Genomic DNA, 27,182 nt, shown 5'->3' with positions numbered 1-27,182 from the left:
TTTTTTGTCAGCATGCAAACTGATCCTTCTCTGAGTTATGCTGAGAAAGACATCCACAAAGGTAAAAGGCTTGCAATTTTTTTAACAAAAAAACTCATTGGGATGTGGGATCCAGATGAAGTCCTCCTTAAAACAGAACCATGAAAATCAGTGGAATTTAAGTCTGGATTCAAGTAAGTGTATGTAGCTTGTTTGTATGCTACTAGTTTGAGATTGTTTCCTCATGTATTGCCAAGTACCAACCCCCTCCAAAAAAAACAAGGGAGCAGATGTGTATGAATAATAACATACACCTTCAAAATAAGGCTTACTCATTTTACAGGTTGAAGCAAATGTGATTTTGGCGCAAAAGAATCACATATTGGGTGAGGTTTTGTTGAAAATATAATCCAAAGTAACTTTTCCAACACTGACACCTCCCTAAGAAAATGTTCTTCATACATAGCGAGCTACTTGTGACAGTTGAAAACCATGTTAAGAGTATTCCTACAGAGTTCTTGATGTTTTTTTAATGAGGTTTTCTTCTTTGTTGCCTTAAATGTTCACTTTGGCACGTTACAGACCGCCCCTTTGGGGCGGCCTGTAGGCGCTCCTCTCCCTGCCGGATTGGGGCCTCAGCTGCCAGAACGGCAGCCTCTGGGGCCCCGATTCGCTGCTTTCCAGGTCACAGGGAAGCAGCAAAAAGCCGCTTCCCCACGGCCTGGAAAGGGGTGTCCTTGGGGCTTCATGCCCCAAGGACACCCGGTGGTGGCAGGGAGAAGGAGAAAGGGGCTGCACGGCCCCTTTCTCCCTTGCGTCACTGGCGCAGCCGTCTAAAGGCTGCACCAGTGACGCAAATCGCGGAAGGAGCTCCATTTGGAGCTCCTTCGTGCACCACGAAAAGGGAGCTCTAGGCACCCTCACGTGGCGCAAAGATGTCACGTCTGTACCGCCCCATTTGGAGGCGGCACATTTGTGACGTCGTAATGGTGGCCCCGTGTGGAACGAGCACTGCCATTTTGGATGCGCCGAGCGCATATTAGGGTTGGGGATGTCCGGAAAGGATGCCCTTTTCTAAACCTAGTATGCGCTCCTCGCATACTAGGATGCCCATCTGTAACGGGCCCTAGTAAAGTAAATGTGATTCATATAATTAAAATACATTAAAAAAACAACATTGCCCTTAAAATATTGATAAAAAGTTTTAAACTTAACTGAATTGTTTCAAATTATAATGGGAGTATACAATTTATTCTTCATGATTATTGTGACAATAAATGAGAAGTTACTAGTCTGAATTCTAAACCTTTGGCAGGCTGTCAGTGAAATCAATTAGTCTTAAGTTTCTTGATGTAGCCACGTCCAGGTACCTGATGTTTACAGATGCCTGTTGTTTACCAAGATTGTTATCAGTTGTGCAGTTGCACAAGTGAGGGGATTCCATGATGAGGAGATAATGTTCTACATTACTTTTTTTTCTTCCCAGTCACCTAATCTACTTCCACGGAACAATTGTGCCCCTGGGCAAGATGCCACCCTGCTAGAGGAATGCCTGGAATTCAGGGTAGACTGCTCCTGTTTTCAATCATCCCCAGTTGACATCACAAATTGCATCCAACCCCTGCAGTATATTGATTTAATGCTATCACTGATTTTTCTGGTGTTGACACTATAGCAGGAATGGATGACCTGCTGCCAGACGGAAGAGTATAGTTTTCATAGTCAGGGATAGTGGAAGTATCTGGAAGATTCCAGTATGCCTATTCCTATCATATAGGTTTAGGTGAACAAGGAAAAGGGCAAGAGCCCCTTTTTTCTAACTGAAAAGCTATAAGAAAAGGAAAGGAACCAATTACATTTCTCAAGGAAGTAATCTAGATTGGGTGATATTGGTATAAACCACCAACACCACAATTTCAAGAATGCTTTATGCCTGCAGAATCAATAGAAAGGTTGAAGATTAATGTAATATTAATAAAGAGATTCACAGTGCTGTCCACATGTTTTGACAATTATCGCCTCAAAGATCTGTCTCCCTTGTACATTTGCAAATCAAATCCTGACCTGACAGTCTCATCAATCCTGATGTGCTCACCTGATTAATCCTACCTCTTCCATCTGAGAAACACACCATTCAGTGGGGGAGCACCTGAGATGAGAGGAAACCATGTCAAACCTTGCACAGGTGAACTGGAGTGCTTTGTTTCCTCATTGGAGGAGATGATAACAGTATTGGCTGAGCACATGAGGAGTAAGGTCAGCAAGTGGGGGGGAAGCAAAAGCAACACATCAACACTCCCCTGACGGATGGCCTAGAGAAGGATGTGGATTAATGCTGTGCCAAATAATTTGTCTTGGTTTTTTCAGGCATTTGTGGTGGAGGGGAAAATGCCTTTAAAGAAAGTTCTTATTGAGGAAGGAAGCACAGGAATTCCATACACATTTTGGGGCACAAGGTGGTCAAAGAGTTGTTGATTTCTTTTCTGAGAAAAGAACCATCCAGGTTTAAAAAGCATTTAAAAAGAAGTTGAGGTTACACCTTTGGCTTCATCCCCACATCCAGTGTACAAGCATTGCAGAAGGAGACAGCTATGGTCATTGTCTTCTATATGTGTAACTTCTGTGTGTGGTTACACATCATAGACATCTGGGGTTCTTGGAGGTGTGATGTGGGTCTTCTTCTTCTTCAATTTGTAATAGTGTAACCTTTCCTTTCTCTGATGTACACATCTAATACATGGATGTCAAGGTAGACCTCCAGATGTTGTGCATGCTAGAGGTGGGTCCAGTAATGCAGCCCCACTCACAATGATGTCAGTTGAGGATGATAGTCTTCCATGGTATAAAGCATGATATTATTTTTCATCGTCCAATAAAGAATGAAGTATGCTTGTCACTGTCAAGGGGGATTAAAAATGGGGGGGACATATGTTTTTGGTGTCTACCCACTAATATTTTGACCAAATGTACCCTCATTTCTGCCTTAAATATCAATCTTTACCTGGACAGCTTAGGAAATGTGTGGAACACTTACTTTTTAAGCTTTTATTTCAGAGCTGACAAACTTTCTGAAATTATTACAAATAGCTAATAACATTTACTGAGTTCAGTGGCAAAACACAAAGCATCTCTACCAAATAATACAAGAGACTTCCTCCTCCTTTTGTAAAGATGCAGTTGTTAGGATGATTGCCTTCCTTATGTTTCTTACACAGTACAGTATCTGTAATCTTGCATCACTTTGAGATATAGTATTTAAACAGGGTTAGCAGTATTGAAAGAAACAACAAATAATAAAATAGGAGATGTGTGCAGTTCTAAGAGCCAATTTTTCCACAGTTGATGAAAATATTCACTTTCTCTTAGCTTTGAAATACTGTCACTTTGTGGTGTGGTTGTTAACATGTTCCTCCCCTCCTCCTTTAATCCTATTTCTGTACAGATGTTCACATTTTGGCAGTAGACACCTACAGAGAAACAGGAATACTTAATTATATGGAGTGGTCAAGAGAGCATCAAGCCCTAATCTGGGGTACAACAGATGTGTCAGACAATATTTTCCATAACCCACTCAATGGAAATGGTAGTCCAACACATCTAGAAGGCACTGGGCTGAAGAAGGGTGTTTAAAGCATTGGAACAGATTTATGTATGCTTCACACTGTGTTATATTGACACGGACACTACAATTCTGTACATATCTGTTTATAGGGAAATCCTCTAAAACCTTTTTTCTCAGATGAAATTATTGAATTCCTGCCTAAGTGACAGATGCATGCTTGTTCTTTAATATACCATGCATTTTGTAAGCAAACATGCCTTAGTTCTCTCTTTATTTATATCAGTTCCATATAAATGTTTATACCTGTTTGGTTCCCTTGAGGAAATTTTGCAGATTCCTTTATGGACAGTGTATTAAGCACTACAGTGCATATACACTCCTTTGACATATAAACAGACCTACATATAAATAGTAATTGCTGGATATTAATAGCAAATACTTTATAATAAGTACAAGCAGTTTCATTGTAAAATTAAGTATTAATTATTCATCTTGGGTTTTTTTTAAAGTGGTCAGCTGCACTAACACACTGGATTCAGAAGTTTAGCAGGCAATGTTGTGGAATAAATTATCTGAACCAATGTGCTGAGAGAGTAAGGACAGAACAACAGAGTTTGAAAAAGTTATTTTGGACTACAACTTCCAGATTCTGGGAGTTATTTCCCTAAAGATCACTTTTCCAAATTCTGGACAATAGAGGGTGTTGCCCTTGTTTTTACCTTTGAACATTTGGAAAGGCATGTGGTAGACCTCACAAATCTCATAGCCCACTTCACATGTTACTCATAGTAAAGGTTGCAATGAAGCCACATCCTTGGTTTAGTTTCCAAAGTTGCAACAATTCCTTCTGCCCTTGCTGTCCATGTCCTTGCTGTCCAATATAATTTATATATAATTTTGGAGGCTTTTTGTACAATCTGGAACTCTAATTATTAGGAAATGCCTCTGCTTCAGGACCAGTGCTGATGTTATGGTGAACATAATGACAATGAAGACAAGAGGGGTGCCATGGCCGTGGGGTTTGAGCTAAATATGAGGTCTCAGAACTCCTTCCAGCACAAATGAAAACTTGAGGCTGACTGGGAGATTCCAGAATTTATAGTCCCAAAAGGTAACTTTTCTGGGTTCTGAGCACAGTGGCAGCACATAGGGTTCTTTTCTGAACTCTAGAACACTTGACAGAAACTGCTACATCATATTTGAAGATTACATTACAGGCATTCAAGGATTCCTCTACAGAAGCATCTTGAAAGCTTTTGTTCTAGAAGAATGTGTGCCAGAATAAAATTCTATATCGTTTCCCTTGAAAAACAATGATCTCCCCCCCAAAAAAAATTTTTTTTGTTAAGTCTTGGCTTTGCTATAATGTATGTTCTGGAAGACTCGGGGGCTCAATAGCTGTTAATGTTAGGTGCAGACACAAAGAGCTGTTTTCTCTTCCTTTTGTAATCCAACGCCTCATGCCAAGTGTGCATATCTTAGGAAATATTTGTCTAGCAATTGTCTAGTCTTAAATTATTAGAATTAAGCCATTGTTCTATACCAATACATCATCCCCAGAAATATGTACGTAGCTGTCTATATTAGGAGGACTTACACTTTGCCCTGGCAAGTAAGCCAGTCTGTAAAATACATACACTTTCAGATGCCTTCTACATTTCAACTACAGTGAGGAGAGTTTATGGCTGGGGTTCTATGGCCCTCCAGATCTTGTTGAACTACAACTTCAGTAATGACTGTTGGCTGTACTGACTGAAACTGAAGAGACTCAGGGCATTATCACACGGGAGGAATTTCTCTTAATTTCGAATGAAAAGAAAGTGGGTCCAGAACGCATTCACGTGAATTCGCTAGTTCAGCAAATTTACGTGAATTTGAATTGGGTTTGAACTGGCTCTCCATTGCCCCAAAATAGCTTGCCATTGCCCAAATTTGCGTGTGATCACCTCTCACGCAATAACATGAAACCCCATGATTGCGCTTGGACTGACTTCCCATTGCCCGAAATTGTGTGTGGTAGGCAGTGTGGTAGACGCCCCCCACTGCCTCCTCGCCCAAGGGAACACCGACGCCGACGCTGCCGCTGCTGGGACTGTGCCTCGTCGGGCGGCCTCCTCCCGGTGGTTTCGAAGGTGCGCAGCTGTGCACCGCCCCGGGAGTGCCGCCCGCGGACTGGGGAACTCAGCGTTGGGGACCCTGCTTAAGACTCTGGGCTCGGCCTGGCTTTGGCGATTGGCGGCCAGGTGCGAGTGGGGCCCTTTAAGACTCTGGGGGAAAGTTTGGGAGGAGCCCGCTGGTGAGAGCAGCGGGTACAAAAGCCGGGAAGCCGGCCCTCCTGGACACGCCCCCCACTGCCTCCTCGCCCAAGGGAACACCGACGCCGCCGCTGCCGCTGCTGGGACTGTGCCTCGTCGGGCGGCCTCCTCCCGGTGGTTTCGAAGGTGCGCAGCTGTGCACCGCCCCGGGAGTGCCGCCCGCGGATCGTGGGAGCTCCGACGCTGCGCTCCTGCGCAGCTGCGCAGTCTCAGCGGGTTCAGGAGGCTAGAATAGCCTTAGGAGCAGGGGATGCCTACAGTGGCTAACCCCTGCTCCGTTAACAGCCATAGGAGGGTGGGGGAGGGATAGGGATGCGGGGGATGCCTGGGCCGGGGATAACATCTTGGTGGGCGGGGCTCCAATTGAGGTAGTGTGGGGCAGGGGGAGGTATGGCGGTGGGAGAAGGGACTTGCGTTCCAGGGGAAGACGGGACAGATGCATCATTTCTATCTCGCCTTCCTGTCCCTCTCCCAACCTGATGGACCTGAGGGTCACTCCAACCGTGCCACAAACCCTGTCGCTGCTCCTGTGCAATGCCAGGTCTATTAATAACAAGACCCACATCCTCCAGGATCTCCTGGAGGACTCTAAGTGTGACCTGGCTTGCATTACCGAGACCTGGCTGGGGCCTGAAGGGGATGCTGTGTGGGCTCAGGCCCTGCCCGTCGGGTACTCGGTGAAGGACCAACGCAGGTTAGGTGGGCGGGGGGGGGTGTGGCCTTGATACATAGGAACACCGTGTCCCTCACCAGGAACCATCTCCGACAGACCACCTATATCGAGTGTATTTACCTGACCCTAAAGGCTAGGGACAGTCTGGGGATTCTGTTAGTGTATCGGCCACCCCGTGCATTAGCGGACTCCCTTAACGAGCTGACACAGCTGGTCGCTGAGCTGATGCTGGAGACTCCCAGGCTTCTTGTCCTGGGTGACTTCAACATCTCCCTCACGGCCAGCTACGTTCCATCCGGTGCGGCTCGGGAATTCATGGACACCATGGCGGCCATGGGCCTGTCCCAGCTGATACAGGGTTCTACGCATTGTGCAGGTAATACTCTCGATTTGGTCTTCTGTTCGGAGGCGGAAAATCCGTGGGCGGAAATTGCTAATATTTCCCCCTTGTCATGGACGGATCATTTCCTGGTAGAGGTGAAAATCAAGGCTTCTACCCAGATCCCCCCCGGGGGTGGTGGACCAGTTAGGATGGTCCACCCTCGAAGGCTGATGGAACCTGAGAGGTTCCAAGAAGCCTTAGAGGGACTTGCGGTTGGAAATGACGGCGACTCTGTTGATGCCCTTACCGGTATTTGGAATACCGGTCTTTCTGGGGCTATACACAGAATCGCTCCCAAGCGTCCTCTCAGGCCCGCTTCCAATCGTAAGCCCTGGTATACGGAAGATCTCCGGGCGAGGAAGCGGGCTCTGCGACGGCTAGAGTACCGTTGGCGGAAACACCTTTGCTTAAACGACAAGACTCTCCTAGACCGGCTGTTGAAGGACTACGGAGAGGCAATACGAGCAACAAAGAATTCGTTCTATGGTGCTCGTATTGCGTCCGCTGAGTCACGTCCGGCAGAGTTGTTCAGGGTAGTCAGGGAGCTAACTCAGCTCCCTCCTGCCCTGAACCAGATCCTTGAACCTTCTAAGGCCTGCTGTGACCTTTTTAATGACTTTTTTGTGGATAAAACTTCTCGCATAAGCGAAGGTCTGAACGCCGATGTTATTGCAGAGCCAAGGGTAGAAGTGTCCAGAGCCTCCGTGGACTGTGTTATACTGGATCAGTTTGAGTCGGTGAGTACCGAGGATGTGGACAAGATCCTCGGAAGTGTTCGGAAAACAACCTGCTCTCTCGATCCCTGCCCCTCGTGGTTAGCAGCCCAGGGGGGACCGGTGGTAACACTATTGTTACGCCGGATAATTAACACCTCTCTGAGGGATGGGCGATTTCCATCGGATCTTAAATTGGCCATCGTAAGACCGATCCTAAAAAAGCCCTCCCTCGACCCCCTGGTACATAATAATTATCGGCCTGTCTCGCTGCTACCATTTTTGGGGAAGGTGATCGAGAGGGCGGTTGCGATCCAGCTTCAGGCGGTCTTGGATGAAACGGATTATCTGGACCCATTTCAAACTGGCTTCCGGGCGGGTCACGGGGTTGAGACGGCCATGGTCGCCTTGGTCGATGATCTCTGTCTGAGCGTCGACAGGGGAAGCGTGTCCCTGCTGGTGCTCTTGGACATCTCAGCGGCTTTCGATACCATAGACCATGGTATCCTTCTGGGGCGCCTGGCTGAGGTGGGAATCGGGGGCACTGCGCTCCAGTGGTTCCGTTCCTACCTCTCTGGGAGGTCCCAGATGGTGCAGCTGGGGGACGTGTGCTCCAGCGAGCGGGCCCTTAAAACCGGGGTCCCTCAAGGAGCCATTCTGTCCCCCATGCTATTCAACATTTACATGAAACCGCTGGGAGAGATCATCCGGAGACATGGGGCGCGGGGTTATCAGTACGCTGATGACACCCAAATCATTTTCTCTATGTCTCCGACTGATGCAGTGACTGGGGATGGCCTCTCTCCTCTCGTGGCCTGTTTGGAGTCAGCAATGGGCTGGATGAGGGAAAACCGACTCAAACTTAATCCAGAGAAAACGGAGGTACTAGCGATAGGCCCCCCTGGTTCAGGAATGGCGGTGGTTCCACCTGTCCTGAATGGGGTCACGCTCCCTGTGAAGGACTCCGTGCGCAGTCTGGGGGTGCTTCTTGACTCGTCCCTTCACCTGACTGCTCAGGTGAATGCGACGGTCAAGAGCACCTGTTATCAGCTTCGGCTGATTCGCCAGCTGCGCCCATACCTGGCCCAGAGGGACCTTGAAACTGTTGTACACGCTCTGGTAACTTCGAGATTGGATTTCTGCAACGTACTCTACATGGGGCAACCCTTATACCAAACTCGGAAGCTGCAAGTGGTGCAGAACATGGCAGCGCGGCTGGTCACTGGTGCTCCCAGGACCAGCCATATAACACCCGTGCTTAAAGATCTCCATTGGCTGCCCATCCGCTTCCGAGCTCAATATAAGGCGTTGGTGATTACCTATAAAGCCCTAAATGGCTTGGGTCCAGGATTCCTGAAGGACCGCCTCTCCCCGTACATTCCGCCTCGCACCCTCAGAACATCTGGGCAGCAACTCCTGAAGGTGCCTGGGGCTAGGTTGGCTGCTACGGCCAGAAGATCCTTCTCCATAGCTGCCCCAGCCCTTTGGAATACGCTGCCCACAGAGCTCCGCTCATCTACCACCCTGGCCCAATTTAGGAAGGGTCTCAAAACCTTCCTATTCAATCAGGCATTCCCCGACTAAACATCCTGTGGGCCTCCCTCCTCTCTCGTGGCCGTGAGGTTGGGCTAATGGGGTCTTTTATTGTTTTATGAATTGCTGTTGTTTTAATGTGTTTTTAACTGTATACTGCTCGCACTTCGGTGCATTTGTAAGCCGCCCTGATCTTTTGGAAGGGCGAGGTATAAATAAAGATTTTATTATTTATTATTTATGCAATAACATTAAACCCCATTATTGCGTTTGGATTGCCATTGGATTATACTTCCAATTTCCCTTGTCTGATAAACTCCTCAGAGTGTAGTAACATCTGGAAAGTCCTCCCAAAAATGGTTAAAGCGCAGTCACTCCAGAAAAGCAAGCCCATTTGCGAGGTTCCCTTCCTCTGCCTGTTTAAGTGAAAGGCTCTAAAGATCCCCCATTTCCTTGGATTTCCACTCTGAACACTGGTTTTACACTATATTGAACCATACAAGGAGAAAACTGGTTTGAACAGTACAAAAAATCTGTACATCTGTCATCTTAAATATTATAGCTGCAGCCTTAAATTAAGTAGTTGGAGAGGAAGTCCCTTTAAACTTGGAGATATTTTTTGGGAGGGATAAACATGCTTAAGATTGCTTTGTAACTATACATGCTTAAACTGCAAAGAAATAAGATGCCAGAAGTGATCTACAGTGCAGACATATTTAGACTATGAATCTCTTCTGTTCACAGAGACAGGCACAGCTGCATTTTTTGCTCTGGCAAAGCAACAAGATTGTGTAAAATGAAAACTCGTGCTTTGTGCTGCTCCCTTCAGAATATGCAGCAGAGCAAAACTTTCCAAACAGTTGAAAACTCCCTGTTGCCCTGCTGATTTCCAAAAAGAAAGGTACTCCTTAAATGGGCATAAGAGCTGTGTGATTGGTTTGCAAGCTACAAAGGAGGCTGAGTCAGAGTGACCTGCTTGAAGCCAGACTGTATGTATGAAAGGGGGGAAGGGAAGATGGGGAGGCATGCAGCTTCACCAGAATGTTTGAACAAGACAAAGAACAGTTCCAGCAACCAAATAAGGAAGTCAGAGCCCTGGTATTTCACAGTACAAGCATGTTAAGGAATTGGGGAAAGCTGGAGAAGCAAATCGGTAGTTGTGTCACACAGCATAGAGAAAGAGCAGGGAATCTATCCATCTTCCTTATAGTTAATCCACTGTCAGCAACTCTGACAAACTCAAGAGGGACACCACCTTTTTATCACTTCTTGGTGGACCTTTTTTTTTTTCTTGCTTTTGTTTTTTGTGTTTGGAAAAAGAAACCATAGTGGATGACACTTTTACTAAAAGGGAAACAGAGATGGGAAATGCTTTAAAAAACCCCAACAACAACAAACCTAAAACACCCAACCTTAAGAAATGTCACAGTGAGAGTGAAAATGTTTAATCAAAGCAGTGGAGCCCTTTGCTGCATTGTGTTTTATGTTTATTTTTGCTATTGGAATGTATCCTTGGAACATTGATCTTCAAAACACTGCTTGGACTTCACTCCCCCCCCCCTTCTATTTAGAAATTAAAATTGCTGATAGAATAGTGATAGCTGCAAATAGAAAAGAGAGAAGGAATGGTTGATTCTAAAGAATATGCTTCATTTAAAAATATTCTTGTTCTCTCTGCATCCCTCAGTCTCTTCTTCCCCCTCGTTCTCTCTCTCTCTCTCTCTCTCTCTTTCTCTTACATACAGATCTGTATATACACATGGACCTGTATATAGGATGTGTGTATCTCTGTGTTCTTGATGGGAGCCTTGGAAAAGACCCTCAATATTGTGAGGTGGGGGCATGGTGGGGGGTTTTGTGGTCTAGATATGAGGCCAAAAACTGTTTAGATATGTGGAAACACTGTAAAAATACAGTGGAGAAATTGGAAAAATAGTTGTTGATGGTGTTGGGTGTTTATGCCCCTCCCCCATGCTTTGTAGCTCTTTAAGCAGAAAGCTCAATAGTCCTGGTTTTTTGTTTTGCTTTTTTTAAGTTCTAACCATAATCCAGACCAAGGTTTTAAATCTGGCACTCTGGCAACCAAACTGCTTGTCTCAAGTGTTGAACTGTCTCTCAGATAATTTTCAAGGTTAAACACATAACAACATTTATTTTTTGAGAGGAGTCTACTTGTCAAGCAATGGGGTGGGTGGGAGAGTGTGAAAATGTTGTGCTCCTAAATCTGTATCGTGATTGCATAACTGTGATAATTTGTGATCATTATTGTTTTAAATTACACATATTTTGGGTTCCCAATCTGCTTGTTTTTACTTTGTCTTTTTGCTTTGATAAATTTTTATTGTGGGCTTTTAACTGATTAATTGTAATAGAAAGATTTTACTGTTGTTCTACTGGTATTGGTACTGTTAGTCTTGTGAACTATTCAGTGGTTTTGTAAGGGGGGGCAAAGTGTAAGAACTACTATACAATTCATGAATGGATGCATGGATGGAAATATTCCTAGTGTATATTGGATCTCATAAGTATACAGCTCCTGCAACAGAGATACAAAATTAAAGGGAAGTACGAGAAGTTCTGACTTGAAAGATGTTTTGCAGCTTCCATACATCAGGAGCCCCGGTGACGCAGTGGTTAATGTCATGTTGTAAGTTTGATCCTAGAGGAGGGCTCCAAGATCCACTCAGCCTTCCATCCTATCGTAGGTCAGAAAATGAATACCCAGCTTGTTGGGGGCAGTTGGTTTGCACAATGTAAACGGCTTAGAGAATGCTAGTTCACTCAAAAGCAATATAGACATGTACTTGCTATTACTATTGCTATTTTCTGTTCATTACAACCTCAGCAATGCTTACTCTATCTAATCTGATAGATCTAAGGTGTCCAGTAACATAGGATGATGGTAATGGAAATGATTAGCACAGAGGGATGAACAGAACAAGGGTGGGACATGGAGTTTCACCCTCTGTCACAGGTGGTCCGAAGTCCCAGTGCACACACAACCATCCTAGAGGAGGATGCTGATACCCCCCCTATCTTCCCATCTGATTAGGAAAATATGGTGGCAGCCCCCATGCCACCCACTTGCTTGCCTAAAAATGAAGGGAATGTGGTGCTTGGGGACAACTGCACCCACACCTCCAGTCAAGGAAAACCTCCCTGCCTACTCATCTGCAAGGGCGGGGGGATGGAGGGTGCATACTGGCAACGTGGCTTCCCCTGCCCCCAGAGAGGAGTATTAAGCAGAGTGGTCTGAAAGACAAGGGAGTTGTCACTGCATTTGATAGTCCTGGTGTGAAATCTGTACTTAGGACAAGAGGTTACTGTTGGAACAGAACATGGAGAAACAGAATGGTTCCCACTTGGCAAAGGGGTCAGGCAAGGCTACATTTTATCACCCTGTGTGTTCAACATATATGCAGAAAATATCATACTAAAAGCAGGTTTGGACTCAGCAGGAGGAGGAGTGAAGATAGCAGGAAGGAACATTAACAACCTAAGATATGCAGATGACACCATACTACTAGGAGAAAACATCACAGACTTGGAACAATTGCTAAGGGAAGTCAAGGAAGAAAATACAAAGGCAGGCTTGTTGCTGAACATAAAGAAAACAAAAATAACGACCATGGTAGATTTACACAAATTCAGTATAGATATTGAGGAAATCAAAATAGTTAAAAGAGTATACTGTACAGCTGAGCACTAAAGTTAGAATCACCCAAGGCACTGTAATTCCTCATCACCATGTATAAATGTGACAAATGTACAAAAGCCGACAGAAAGAAAGTAAACTCATTGGAGATGTGGTGCTGGAGAAGCATGCTGAGGATACCATGAATGGCGAAAAAGACATGGGAACACTTTCATGGTTTCGATTTCCTCATTGTCTAGATTAAATGTATGCATTTCTTCCATGGTTCTTATTTGTATTTTCTTTGTGTTCAGCATTAAACCTGCCTTTGCATTTTCTTCCTTGGCTTTACTTAGTAATTGTTCCAAGTCTATTATGTTTTCCACTAGTAATAGGGAATCGTCCACATATCCAAGATTATTGATGTCCCTTTCTCCTATCTTCACTCCTCCTCCTGCTGAGTCTAAACTGGCTTTTTAATCATATTTTCAGTACACAAGTTGAACAAATAAAGTGACAGAATGCATTTTTGCCTGACCACCTTGCCAATTGGGAACCGTTCTGTTTCTCCGAATTCTGTTCTGACAGTAGCCTCTTGTCCTAAGTAGAGATTCTTCAACAGGACTACTAAATGTAGTAGCACTCCCATGTCTTTAAGAGCGTCCCATAGCTTTTTGTGATCTATGCAGTCAAAGGCTTTTCTATAGTTTATAAAGCACATGCTGATTTTCTTTTATAATTTCTTGGTGCCCTCCATTATCCAGCATATGTTTGCAATGCGGTCTCTAGTGCCTCTTCTTTTTCTGAATCCCACTTGCACCACTAAAATTTCTCTCTCCATGTATGACTGTGCTGCAGAATTTGAGCATAATTTTGCTTGCATGGGAAATGAATGCTATGGTCTTATAATTGCTGCAGTCTTTTGTGACTCCTTTTTTGTGGGTGGGGATGTATAGCGATAGTTTCCAGTCAGTTGGCCACCATTTGGTTTTCCAAAATTGTTGACAGATATTAGTTAGTACTAGACTTGCATGATGCCTCCTCCTTCCTTTGAAAAAAAACCAAACCTTTATTGTGAAATGTGTTACGGAATTGGCTCCCAACTGCAACCACACATGGTGGGTAAAATTTTCAGACAAGGCCCCACTATCCTAGAAGTAGATCAGAGCCTTCTTGGTAGCTTCTGCTGGTCATTCAACATCCTAGGTAGGGAGGATAGGCTGGCCACCTCCCTCTTTTTTCTGTCAGCTGGCTATGATGATTGTTATTTAGGCAGGCATTTGCCAATTGATTGAGGTGTTGAGGAAAGGCTTTTGTACATTAGTGTGCTTTCAGATTCTTTTTCATTCATTTGTAATTGGATGCATGCCCTTAAGTCATTTTCTGACTTATGGAGACCTTAAGGTGAACCTATTACTGGGTTTTCTTGGCAAAATTAGTTCAGAGGTCATTTGTCCATGCCCTCTCTTGAGGCTGTGAGAGTGTGACTTGCTCAGGATCACTCAGTGGGTTTTCATGGCTGAGGGGATGTGAAGCCTAGTCTCCAGAGTCATTATCCAGCACTCAAACCACTATACCATGCTGTCTCTCTTTTTTAAAATATTATTATTCCAGTGTTTTGTTTAAATGTTATTATACTTTTGTTTTAGTTAATTGTTACTAGCCATCCAGGTTTTGGAGGAAGGTACAGTATAAATAATAAACAAGCTAAAGCATGTCTAATTGAGCAATCTCACATTCTTTCCCATCTGCGTCTATTCTTGTGATGCTTCCCCTGTGTCAAATGTAACATTGTAAACTGATTGAGGCAAAAATTTATCCTCCCCCCCCCCCCCAGTACAGCACATAGCAGTGCATACCAATGGCCAATTCTTAGCAGTGTTACTGTTTTTGGACTACAGTTCCAGGACCACCACTCCCACCACAATCCAAGAGTTGTAGATCAAAAAGCAATTTTTCAAACTGCTGTTGATGGCACCACACATTTAATCAATCAAATAATTAATTAGCTTATGGTCCTATCATGAACTAAGAAACAAACAAACTTAATTTAGCACTTTCATGTAATTCAGGAATTCTTTATAAAGTTCCTTTCGGATTCAAGGTTACATAAACCTTTGGGGTTTTATCTTTGCAGACTATATTCAGGATGTGTAATGGAAAGAATTTCTAGTATGATTCTCAAAGTCAGAGGCAAAGAAGTGTGCAGCTCCACCAGTGAACTACATTAAAGAATCTTCATTGCTGTATTATTCCTCACCTTTGGTACATAACTAGAGCTGTGAGATAGAGGCAAGAGAATGGACTACTAGAAATAGGATGGGAATAATAGTCACTGGCTCAACTTCTGTTCATTCTTGATCTTGGAATGCCGGTAGAACAATCTTTTATCTGCCCTCTGGCTCCCAATTTTATGCCGCTGCCAGTACATGCTAGGGTTAGGGACCATGAGGACAGCACTTTAGCGCCGTCTGAACCGCACCATAGATTTTTTAAAATTCTACCATATTGTAATGAATCATTTCTTGAGTTTTAACTGTGTATAATGGGAAATTGCTACAGCACAATAAAATTCTGTTCTGTTCTTTCATATACAGTTTAACAATCCAGACTTTCCTTGGGTTTAGAGTGCAAGTTCTAAACAGTGAGACCAAATAGCTATGACATACAAAAAGAAAAAAAATTCCTTGGTTGTAACCATTCTAAAGCTGAAGATAAGCAAAAAGGCCATTCACAGCAGCAGTAACTGGTGATAATGCAATCATTGTAGCAATCATCCTGTCCTGGGAGAGGAAACTATTATCTCAGTTTTGATTTGTTTAGCAGGCGATCAACCTAACAAAGAATGGCCATCTAGCAGTCATCAAAAACCAGTTCACGCCACCAGCACTGTATCAAACCCAAACTCCCTCATTTGTGTCCCCAAGTGAACCCTTTCATTGTTTTTGTATGCCCTCAAGTCATTTCTGACTGTGGGCAACCCGAATGTGAATCTTTCAAAGTGTTTTCTGGGGTTGAGAATGTGTGACTTAGACATGGTCACCCAGTGGGTTTCCATGGCTGAGCAGGGAAGTGAACCTTGGTGTTTCAGGGTCATAGTCCAGTGCTCAAGTCACTGCACTATGTAAAGTCGAAGGCTTTCATGGCCGGCATCCATAATTTTTGGGGGCTTTTCGGGCTATGTGGCCATGTTCCAGAAAAGTTTGTTCTTGATGTTTCGCCAGCATCTGTGGCTGGCATCTTCAGAGAATGCTTTGCCTGGGAAAAGTGGGGTGTATATGTGAGCACTATGCTGGTTGGCCCTGTACTTTCTTCTAATATTATACATGAGTAGCTACAATTCACACATCAGGAGAAAAATATATTCCTATATTGGGGGATGTTGTTGGGGAAACAAAATCTGCCAGGTATTATTGACAGTGTCCCAATGGGGAGGTACAAATGAAAAATCATCTTGTGGTCCCTTCAAAATAAGGTGTTATCTTTACTAATGAGGAGTAATCTGTGTAACCTGTGTGTAGGAATCCCAGCATTGCTTGTACTATAATACATTGGACCAAGTTATGACAGCTATGGTAATAATTATGAATATGGAATGGCTTTAGTGAAATCTGGAAGCAAAAAGCTTTTTTAAAAAAGTGCTTGTGTTTGTGTAGGGAATGTTATCATTTTTATATCAGGACTTAGGCGTACAGACAGCCCCAAAATGGCACGGCAGGTGCCCATTTTAACTCCGGAGGGAAGCTGCAGCCACCAAACAGAGTGATGTCCCTCCGGAGTAAAAAGAACCTGGTACTTCCAGGTTCTTCTTGTGGTGCCTGGGTTACGTAAAGATGGCTGCATGTCCCTTACGTAAAGAAGGCAGCACCCATGTGGACAGGACGCTGCCATCAGGCTATCACCCACACGTAGTAGGGCTCAGGACCATGCAGTTGGTACGCAGTCCTGCGCCCTACTATCACCAACAGGACACTGCTTCCTGGTGGTGTGTACCGGGCCTTAAAAAAGGAAGCCTAATATTTTTCACCTTGATCCAGAACTTTGAAAAAAATGGAATTTTGGGAGTACAGCTCCTAGAATTCCCCTCAACTAGCATGACTGTTCTCTATGCTGACTGGGAACGTCTGGGAGATGTAGTCCAAAAATGTAGCTTTCTTATTCTGACTTAAGCACAAGAGATACATGAGTGATAAAGATACATGAGTGAGAAGCACTTTTTAATCCCTGGAGTGCCTCTCCATTACTTAGAGCATAGCTCTTTTGCTATTAATAGTTTCTTGATTTAATGTGAGGGGAGTGCTTGAAAGGATAGCCATACAGTTATTTTAACAATTATGAATAATACTGAAGTCAAAGCAATTATTATTTTTAGTTGGAACAACTGCCATTTTATGTTTTTAAACAGAGTGTTAAAGATTCTTGTTTTGTGGTCCATTTAAAAAATAGGTTTATAGCCTTTCATTCATAAATAAGCAATTGTATCAGTCTCAAAAAGTTAACAATATGATTGTTCTGTGCAGGAACTCTCAAACAAAGTATACCTGACAGTTGGCCATCTGGTCTCTTCTTAAAGACCTCCAAGGAAGGAGACTCCACTATACTCCAAGGGAATGTGCTCCACTGTCGAACAGCCCATACTGTCAGGAGGTTCCTCCTAATGTTGAAGTGGAATCTCTTTTGCTGTAGCTTGCATCCATTGTTCCGGGTCCTGTTCTATGGAGCAGCAGAAAACAAGCTTGCTCTCTCCTCAATATGACATCCCTCAAGTATTTAAACAGGGCTATCATATCACCTCTTAATCTTCTCTTCTCCAGGCTAAACATCCCCAGCTCCCTAAGGCGTTCCTCATAGGACATGGTTTCCAGAACCTTCATCATTTTAGTCGCCCTCCTTTGGACACGCTCCAGTTTCTCAATGTCCTTTTTAAATTATTACCCCATTGGTTATAATGGGACTTGAGCATCCACTGATTTTGGTTTCCACAGAAGGTCCTGGAACCAATTCCTGATGGATACCAAATCCCCCCTATAATCTGTTGTCAATTTATAAAGAAGGTAGTTGAGTATGTTATTTTTAAAGTCCAGACATGTCTACGTACATTTTCTACTACAGTGAATTTCTAGGTTCAGAATGCAGCCCCAAGGATTAATAAATGAAAGGAAATTGCTACTCTAAAGCAGGGTTTCTCAGTCAGGGTCCTTGGAGCCCTAGATTTCTGCAAGGGAAAGCTGGGAGTTCCACAAAAGATCTTTTTTTAAAAAATAATAAATAAATAAATAAACTTTTTTGAGCTGTAGATACTATAATGTTTATACAGGGGGTTTCTGAGACATGACGATTATTTCAAGGGTTTCTCCTGGATAAAAAGGTTGAGAAAGCTGATCTAAAGTAAGATTGCTTACCAAACCAACCATTGTAGCTGTGTTACTAGCAACAACTTACAAATGATAATATTTTTCACTGTATTGTGAAAATCATCACTTTTTGTCATATCAAGCGTCTTTTACTTGCAAGAGTGAGCTATTTTTCTATCTTTCTCTAAATTTGATCAGCTTTCTTCTAGAGATGGGAGTGGCTGTACTCTGGCATTGCATGTTGTTGAATATGACACATTTATGATACGCTAGTAGAGTCTGGACAGTGTTTGGAAGGAGGGAGATATCAGTCTTCAGTTTTGTTTGCTGAGGTCTCAGAAGTTGATGAAGAGGTATTGCTCATCACTATGTCATAGTGGAATGTTTCCCATGGTTTTTCGGCAGACTGTGGGTTTATTCTATAGCTGGCAATATTTGGGGACTGAATTTGGGCAAACAGATTTGGGGGGAGGTATGTTTTGGTACACATGGTATACCCAGTCAAGGACCTAAAGTTTAGATAATCTCCACTTGTACAGCACTGTCATTATTCAGTCTTCACAAACATGTCTCAAACCATCTTTGTGAAGTGTACTTCTGTTTAATATCACAGGCCTGAACTTGTACGTTTCAGTCCCAAGTCCTATCCACAAATAATTTTCCTCTTTGTGAAGTCGAAGGCTTTCATGGCTGGCATCCATAGTTTTTTTGTAGGGTTTTTGGACAATGTGGCCATGTTCTAGAAGAATTTATTCCTGAAGTTTCGCCAGCATCTGTGGCTGGCATTTTCAGAGAAAGATGTCCTGCTTGTTTAATTCCAGCTGTATGTTTCCAGGAATATGGATACTAAAATAAGCATCTTCATCATAATACTGTACTCTCACTTGAACAATTCATTCTTGTGCATTATGAAAAAAGTGTGTGCACATTGGCATACTGACAAGCAGCAATGTGGAACAGTATTGTGGCCTGAGGCAATGTCTGAAGCCTTGCTAATAAACTAGTATATGCTGATACTATTTTTGACAGATGAGCAATAGTAAACCCACTGGACAACAGGATAGTGGATTGGCAGCACTATGATGACCTCCAAAATTGAGTTTAATTTAGTCTCTTGTCCTTGAGATCTTTCTCCTAGCTCAGATTTTAAAAAGCCTACCTCAGAACAAGTGATTGGACAATTTTTATATAGACAATTGCTATACAGTATAAGAAAGGTGGTCAAAAGATAAGCTTGCAATCATCAGCACGCATAAATGTAAGTCTGAAAAAACTCATCATGCTCTTATTCTGAGTAAATATTCACAGGATTTCATTGATTGTAGCTTTTTTCAAAAAGTTAAAAGGTAGTATGAGTTCACATTTTCATGAAATTGCTGCCATATTAATTTCACATCTTGACATTCTTTTCCTTAAAGAAAGTAATGTTGTGAGCTTATGCCATCATAAATGTCAGTCTTTGGCCATATTCAAGGATAGCCATATTGGCATTGTTGTTGTTGTTGTTGTGTACCTTCAAGTTGTTTCTGACTTAGGGCAACCCTAAGGCAACCCTATCATAGGGTTCTCTCGGCATGTTTCTTCAGATGGGATTTGCTTCTGTCATCCTTTGAGGTTGAGAGAGTGTTACTTGCCCAAGGTCACACAGAGGTTTCCATGCCTGAGCTGGGATATGAATGCCGGTCTCCAGAATCATAGTCCCATGCTCAAACCACTATACTTGCTGTACATGGTGGGTCATGTAGCATAGTACAATAACATACAAAATCTGCAAAACAGTGATACCTTTATGGGACCAAGCAAACTGCACAAAATACATGTTGCAAGCTTTTGAAGCTTTGCTGGCTTCTTAATCAGGCAAAGATGTTAAAAATCATACAAAAGGGAAACAAATTATGACAGTGTTAGTCACAAGCCTGCATTTTGTCAAGATATGCCTGTTCATAGTTCAGATGGTACTGGAGGGACATTCATTCATAGTGCATTTTAGATGCATCAGGGGGAACTCAAAGAGAGGGCCAGTGGACTGGAACTTGACCATTTGAGGTTTCTACCGCCAACAAAGGTAAAACATTTTTTCTAAAAGATTTGGACTACATTTGGCATCTTTTAACAAAACAGCACCTTTTTTTTTCTAAGGCAAAAACATGGAGGGCTTCTGTAGAAATGTAGTGTTCTTTGCCTGACAAAGGAGCTTGCAATGTCATAAAGGATGGTGGCAACCTGGATCTCAAGAGGAGCATCTTTTTGTCTTTGCTGATTGAACTTTTAAAAAAATTAGTACCCACATGTCCAGAAGAAGGAGCGGCGGACCTGAATGAATGTCCCTCCAACACCACCTGAACAGAGAGCAGCCACATCTGGACAAAATACAGGCTTGTGATTAACACATCATAATTTTCCCCTCCTGTATGATTCTTTACATCTTCACCTGATGGAGAAGCCAGTGGCACTTCAAAAGCTTGCAACATATATATTTATGCATTTTGGTTGGCCCTGAAAAGATATCATTGCTTGCACCCACCCTGCAGAAATAATCCGGTTTAACACCATTTTTACTGCCATGGCTCCGTGCTGTGGAATTCTGGGATGTGTAACTCTGCTCTGGTGCCACAACAAACTACACTTCCCAGAATTTCATAGCACTGAGCCATGGCAATGAAAGTGGTGTCAAACCGGATTATTTCTGCAGTGCAGATGCAGCCATTGTTTTGTGGATTTTGGATATTGTTGTGCATCAGTCTTTTGGGTGCCAGAAGACTCTCTTGTGGTGCTTCTCATATTTCCTGTAAGGGGAACCCCAGCCTGTGAAAGAACTCAACATTTTAAAAACAGTTTAAAGCCCACTTAACTCCAGAGGACCCAGACTATGGCTTTCTCTTGCTTGATTTATTAGAGATTACTCTGCAATTTGTAATGGAAACAGATGCGAAAGTGCTATGGAAAAGAGGCTGCCTGCTCGCATGTAGCCAGGAGTTGTTGCATGGACGCATAAAGGAACACACATGCCCACATCTATCTTGCCTGGTCTAAGGAGAGGGTGAGACAATTTCAGCAGGCTCGGTTTGATGAAGAGAAGACCAGAAGAAATGCAAGGGCACCGCAGTATCTCTGTCACATACGCCTTCTTGAAACATTGCATTTTAGCCAGTGACTGCTTGCATGCTCAGGGACTCTTATTGTGAAAGAGCAAGAAAGCTTTAGCGGAGAACCACTGAGTCATGAAGTTGGTGTTCTCTCCTCTGACTAATCTGTATATATTATTGAGTACCTGCTCCACTCCACTCCAGTTGCAAAAGTGCTGGTGTTAAGGCTGGAACTGGGCTGCTTAAGGCTCCATATGGAAAAGCGGCACAGTGGCTTGAGCTAGACACAGAAAAGGTAAGGTGGAAGGGGTGTGCACACTGTGCTACTTCTCTCTTTATACAGCAACTCTTGTATGCCAGGTGGGTAAATCTGCTAAACAGCAGGGATGGAGTGGGCAGATGAAAGTAATGATACCCACAGAAATGTGATCAGCTATGTAGCTGGTAAGGCTCTGCTCTTGTACTCTTTCTTTCTGTGTATCTTACTGTATTAGTTAATCTTTCTGAAATTGGAGCCGTGCTTTGGCACTCTCTCATCCCTTTTGCAGTCTTTGGCATCCCTTTAGGTTTTTTTTTCCAAATCTGTCTGGCGTACCAGTGTGGCAGCAGCTGTTTGAGTCTGTGTCGATGTGTGATTTCTCACACATTGGCTAGAATTCTGGATTTCTTTTTTCAAATTCTTCCTTTTTTAACTGCACTTTTAAGGAAGACTGAAGGTCTCTCCCCCTACCTTTCCAAAAAGAGAAATAGAAAAGGTCAGAGTGAGCATACATGTTAGTGGCGAGAATAAGAAAGGAATAAAAAAGAGGTAACAATAATACATGCTTCTATGTAGGGACTGATCTTCAAACCTATGGTATGACTTAGATAATATTTAGTCAAGTGAGCAGCCCATAACTTCAAGGATCTGGGTTGTGTTTTACTACATTCAAGTTGGTACAGGTCATTAACAAACTTTCATGTTATGTCGGATTTGGGTGGTTCAGCTAGCTAAATGCATTTCGGGAATGGTAGTTGGTGTACGTGTTTATTTTTGTATGCTTGTTTACTTTTGCCAAACTGAGTTGTGGCAGGGCATTTATGTTAGTGGTGTGCCTCCTAACAGCTTTGTGAATTGCAGAGAAACTAACCCAAAGGGATTTTTCTCCCCTTGGCTACCCATTTTTCTTACCACAGTAGACATCGGTTTAAATGTTAAAGGTTAAAACTGGTTTTAAAAAAAGGTATGTGAAAGTTTCTGGCATCAGAAACCTAATTAGGAAAAATGATGGGGAAAGTAAAACATTTCTTCTCCACTTTTTTAATGTATCTTTGTGTGGGGAGCAGGTAATGATGTGTTTACAGAAACTTTGACAGCAGTGAGATGCATTGGCTTTCAAAGAGAGAGAAACCAGTGTCTGCTTTTGGAACATTTAGATCAGCATTAGATTAAGGAATATGAAGAACTCCAGTCTAAAAATAAGAATGGGTGTGCTTTTATTTTAGAAGGTATTTGGACAAAGGAAACTCTCTTGAATATTTTGGATTTTAGACTAAACCCCAGTGTGTGACTTAGAGAAGATGAAATCATTGTTTTTCAAAGGTACTAAATTATGTGTTGTGCCTACTCACAGCAGACCCTTTGCAAGGGTTGAGAATTGTTAGCTGCAACTTCCTTAAGTCCCTTCTGTTCCCTGTATAATTAAGGCTTGTTTTAGCCCATTAACAAGACTGATTGCCCCACAATCATGCTATAAAGAGTGTGTAAATGCACATTTATCTGTGCATCTCTGCTATGTTTTATTAAGAAGAGGGTTGTGCTATTTGTCTGTCTTCTATTTGGTCTGTGTGGCCTCTAGGAAGATGAAAGGCGCCTGTGATTAGACAAATGCTAGCTATGAAAAGCCTAGGATGAGTAAGTGATAACTGTCTGTAATGGGTTATTTCATGAGGAAAAATGTTTATCTTTTGGCAAATCTATTGACCTCAAGAAACTTGACTAAACCTTTGAGTACAGGAGGATATTGTGTGAATCATTGACTATTGCTTCTGAGCACTGAACAGCTAAAAGAGTGGCCTCCAAAAAGTATTTTCTGTTTGATTGCCACATAACAAAATAAAGCATACAAGTCCAAGCTTTTATTAACTCAAACTTCTTTTACATGATGGGTTTGAATCAGTTTGTGAGACAAAGCCCGACTTTGATCCTTGAATTATCAATAGTTTAGATATTGTGGGGATGTTTATTAGACAAAGATGTCATAAAAATTAATGAACATTGAGTTGGAGGCAGGCGAAATTAGGAAAGCTTTAGGATTATTGAAATCAGTCATACTTAAATTATTCGTAATTAACTTAAGTCTCAATTACAGAAAGGTGGGCAATTTGTGGTTCATTCAGTTTTTTGAGGAGAGGTGTTGAAGTTTCTGTCAGCTCTAGAAAGCATAGTCATTGGTGGTGAGGAATGATGGGATTTGCAGTCCAGAAACATCTGGACATGTTGTTCATCTCTGGACTAAAGCATACATTATCTTACCAGTTAATCCTATACAGTATATGCCTGCTTAAAGGTAACTCCCATACACTTCAGTAGGGGCATGTAAGACTATAAGATTAGTCTGTATCTGACCCATTAAGAACTGGTTCATTGTACCATGTGTTTTTGTTGTTAGAATTTTATACTGATGTGTAGGAAACATCGGTACCTCTGTGTATGTATGTGTCTTCAAGTCACCTGTCGATTTTTGGCAACCCCATGAATTTCAGAGGGTTTTCTTAGGCAAGGAATACTCAGAGGTGGCTTTGCCAGGCTGCCATTAATGAAACAAGCATTAAATAATTGGTAGGGTGAAATAATAAGTAGGGTAAAAGTAAATATTTTAAATATTTTATAGTAAAAATATAACTCAAAGAAGAGATCTTTCAGTTTGTCTTTGCCATGCAAAATAATTGGCTGGTACTAAAAAAAATTTTTGTAATATAAATTGATACTGAAGGGTTGCCTTCATATACACTTTTCTCTAAAGATTACCTTAGAATACTTGGTAAAAATAAGATGTGTTTACCGTAAAAGTGTACAATCCAATATACAATATATTGAATTGCTAAAATGTTTAATGAATAGTTGATTAATAATATTATTGCAAAAGATGAATTCAGCCATGTAATTGCAATGTAATTGCAGTAATTGTAATTGCAGTGAATATCTTCTGCACATCTTCCTGCTAGATAATGGCCTGTTACAGACTGCCAAAATAAAGCTGCTTCGGGTCTCTTTGGATGTATGCTATTTAAATGATGCATGGGTCCTAAGAGTCCGGAGGTCGTGCCAAAGCCACACTCCATTTCTAAGCACTGGAGTGCAGTTTTGGTGCAGCTTCCGGATTCTTAGGATGCATGCATCATTTAAATAGCATAACTCCAAAGAGACCCGAAGCAGCTTTATTTTGGCTGTCTGTAACAGGCCAATGTGACATTTAGCTGGCTGATGCCAAACTCTTCCATGCTACCATGCTTGGGATCATTTATATAACAATAGCAGCTGATTCTTTTGGTGTGATACTATGTGTCTGTGGAATGGATCTGAATATTTTTCCAGTCACCTGGAGGAATCAAATAGCATGGTTGTTCTTTCCTGCCTAACCAGACCCACTTTCTTGCTTTCCTTATGATAATATTGTTAGATTATAGGGTATTCTATTATACTCTCTAGCTTTAACATCAGAGATATCTGTGCACTCCTTCATCTTTCACCACCTTTATTTAATTTATATACACTTTCTCTCAGAGTGGGATCCAAGGCAGCTTACGGGTAAAACTGGTTAAAAACTTAGAAATACAATTTTAAAAACAATTCAAATAATTTCATTTAAACTTTAAAAACTATGTTTAAAAATACAGAAGTTATAAACATAAATAAATACAGCATGCACCCAAGTAGGAAGTCTCCCTGAGAGTGAGAACATATTAAAAGCCTGCTTAAACAAAAATGCCTTTGCCTGCTGGCAAAAGGAAAGCAGGGAGGGGGCCAGCCTAGTGAAACAGCCACTGAGCATTTTCTCTCATGTTCTCACCAAGTGAACCTGTGATGGTGGCAAGACTGAAAAAAGCCTTTCCCTTCAACTTAGACTAGGGATGGAAATTATGTGGTTGTTGGTAGACAACAATTCCCAGAAGGTCCAGCCAGCATAGACAGTGGTGAGGGAAGATAGTGGGAGGGTCAGTCCAGAACTAGAGGACAGGACAATTCCCGGCCGTGGTTTAAACAGCTTCAGGGAGAATAGGCCTATGAATGATTACTCAAGATAGTACCTTCTCCATGCAAAATCAGAGTAACATGCTTCTAAATATGAGACTGCATCTCTCATTCCCAAACATATTCCTAAAGCATAAGGTTATAGCAGTTGCATACCATTTTTACTCCCCTGGTTCTATCCTACAGAATCCTGGGCTTGTAGTTTGGTGAAGTACTTAGAATTGTCTAATAGAGAGCTCTTGTCCATTTACCTGAACAACAGAGCTGTACAGCTGGAAATTCTACGTACTTCATCAAACTACAAAACCTGGTATTCTGTAGAATGGAGCCATGGCAGCTGAAGTAGTATCAGGTAGCTATAATTGTGTAGTGTTGATACACTCTCAGTCAGTGAACATTAGTCACTGGGAAGCATCAGCACACAAAGGCTGTTGTCTTTGTGCCCAGCTTGTGAACTTTCCAAAGGCATTTGGATGACCCATGTGGGAAGATATGGTGCTGAACAAAGTGGGCCTTGGATATGTTACAAAATGACGCCTGTGTTTTGATCCTCTCCCCCTTGATTATGCTGGCTGTTTAGACAGTACTGTAGTTTACAACTACAGTATATGATGCTAGTTGGAGGATCTTAGAATTATAGAACCATAGTTGGGAGAGATCACAAGGGTCATCCAATCCAGCCCCCTGCCATGCAGGAACTCACAGTCAAATCACTCCCAACAGATGACCATCCAGCCTCTGTTTAAAAACCTCTGAAGATGGAGGCTCTACCACTTTCCGAGGCACTGTGTTTCACTGTTGAACAACGCTTACTGTCAGGAAGTTCTTCCTAATGCTTGTGTAGAATCTCTTTTCCTGTAGCTTGAATCCATTGCTACATGTCATAATCTCTGGAGCAGCAGAAAATAAGCTTGCTCCATCCTCAATATGACATCAGTATTGATCTTCTAGATGACACTATCAGCAGAGGAATCGGGGGCACTGCTTTGCAGTGGTTCTGGTTCTAGCTCTCTGGCAGATTCCAGATGGTGTCGCTTGGCGACAGCTGTTTGACCAAGAGGGAACTCAAATTGGGTGTCCCTCAAGGCGTGATGCTGTCGCCAATGCTCTTCAACATTTACAGGAAGCCACTGGGTGAGATCATCCAGAGACATGGGGCTTGTAATTTCCCATTTGCTGAGTTAACCACTCAGAGTCAGGAGCTTTCCCAGCAGATAATGGTCACCAATTAGCAGACACTAATCCTCTTTTGCATTAACTTCCCAGCCTGAGGTCTGCGATCAGCAACAGAACAATACACATGCAAATCACTCCTGCATTCCCAGGCTCACACAGTATGTATGTATGTGTGTGTGTAAATATGTGTGTGTATACACACACACACACACACACACACACACACAATTTTTTCCAGGCAAGCATTCTCTGAAAATGCCAGCCACAGATGCTGGCAAAATATCAGGAAGAAACACTTCTAGAACATGGCTACAAAGCCCGAAAAACCCACAAAAAACTATGGATGCTGGCCATAAAAGCCTTCAACTTTATATTATAACCCATCACCCAAATCAAACCTTGCTTTGCCCTTGGGTGAATACTCTTTCTTATTTGTTTAACAAGTCAGGGAACCCTTTTGAATAGAGTTACAGTAAATATATGAAAGCTGTTTAACATAGGGGCTATAATCTGTTTTAAAACTGGACTCATTGTTAGGAAA

General features: G+C 42.5%; 1 protein-coding gene across 7 annotated transcripts in view; it reads left to right on the top strand.

The window, feature by feature from the left end:
• The window catches only part of PALLD (palladin, cytoskeletal associated protein), a 304,050-nt gene that overhangs the window by 179,451 nt on the left and 97,417 nt on the right, over nt 1-27,182 (top strand). The window contains exon 1 of one of the 7 annotated variants that reach the window (XM_042468277.1): nt 21,328-21,526. The exons of the other annotated variants lie outside the window; for them this stretch is intronic. The gene's annotated coding sequence lies outside the window, so the exon portion shown is untranslated. Of the gene's footprint in view, nt 1-21,327; nt 21,527-27,182 lie in introns of those variants that run through there. 7 annotated transcript variants of the gene reach the window in all.

Source organism: Sceloporus undulatus, chromosome 5, assembly GCF_019175285.1.
Source record: "Sceloporus undulatus isolate JIND9_A2432 ecotype Alabama chromosome 5, SceUnd_v1.1, whole genome shotgun sequence".
Lineage (NCBI taxonomy): Eukaryota > Metazoa > Chordata > Lepidosauria > Squamata > Phrynosomatidae > Sceloporus > Sceloporus undulatus.
Note: the sequence above shows the minus strand (reverse complement) of the source record. Positions and strands in the feature narration are given on the sequence as shown.